Source organism: Pteropus alecto, unplaced genomic scaffold (assembly GCF_000325575.1).
Source record: "Pteropus alecto unplaced genomic scaffold, ASM32557v1 scaffold7, whole genome shotgun sequence".
Lineage (NCBI taxonomy): Eukaryota > Metazoa > Chordata > Mammalia > Chiroptera > Pteropodidae > Pteropus > Pteropus alecto.
In genome coordinates this window covers 17,940,385-17,941,236 of record NW_006494614.1, presented here as the reverse complement: position 1 = coordinate 17,941,236, position 852 = coordinate 17,940,385, and the positions used below count along the sequence as shown (strand labels likewise).

At 34.6% G+C, this 852-nt stretch overlaps 1 pseudogene; it reads left to right on the top strand.

Annotated features, from left to right (window-relative positions):
* The first annotated feature begins 284 nt into the window (after positions 1-284).
* On the top strand, positions 285-402 carry LOC112474863 (annotated as a pseudogene).
* The last annotated feature ends 450 nt before the right edge of the window (positions 403-852 follow it).

The window sequence follows — 852 nt, the reverse complement described above, 5'->3', positions numbered from 1 at the left end:
AAAGCCAAGAGTGGCTAGGTTAAGAAACCCTGCCTAAGCATTTGCAATGCACTTTAAGATTCATTGCTCATATTATTCTCACAATTGTCATGTGGGAAAGAATGAGAGATATCATCATTTAACCTAAGAGATAGCTGGGTCTCAAAGGTTAAAAATTTCTCAGCATTACACACTTGAACCTAAACTTCTGATTATAAATAGCAATATACTCCTTTTTAAAGAGGAGTATATAAGCAAGTGGTCTCATCGCTTCCTGGAATAACAGGTTTAAAAGGGGCCAACATGTTTATGGCCATGCTACCCTGAACTAGCTGATCCCATCTGATCTCAGAAGCTAAGCAGGGTTGGGCCTAGTTAGTACTTGGATGGGAGATCACCTAGGAAGACCAGGTACTGTAGGTGTAAAAAATAAAAAAAAAACGAGAGGAGTGTAAGCTGACAAGTTCCTTGCAATCTATGAGGTCAACCAAGAGCTGCCTTGTGTAAAAATAAAATAAAAATAAAAATAAAAATTAAAATTAAATTAAATTAAATAAATTAAAATAAAATGAAAGGGGCCAATGTAACAAAGCTTTTATAATCAAGGAGGCAACAGGAAGACTCGTAGCAGAGCAGAAAATAGACAATGAAAGGAGAGGTAATAAGAATACCGGAAAGAAATTCACCAACCTGTCATTAATAAGTGTCAGCCCTGCCAGAAAAATATAGAAACTTTCTTTCTGTAACTGTGCTGTTTAATGGAGAAAATTGGTATTAATTATAAATTGCTTTTGTTTGTGGGATTTCCTCATCTTCTCATAAATTGCATATGGTGTTTAATCTTAGAAGAATTCATACTACTTTTTGAATAAT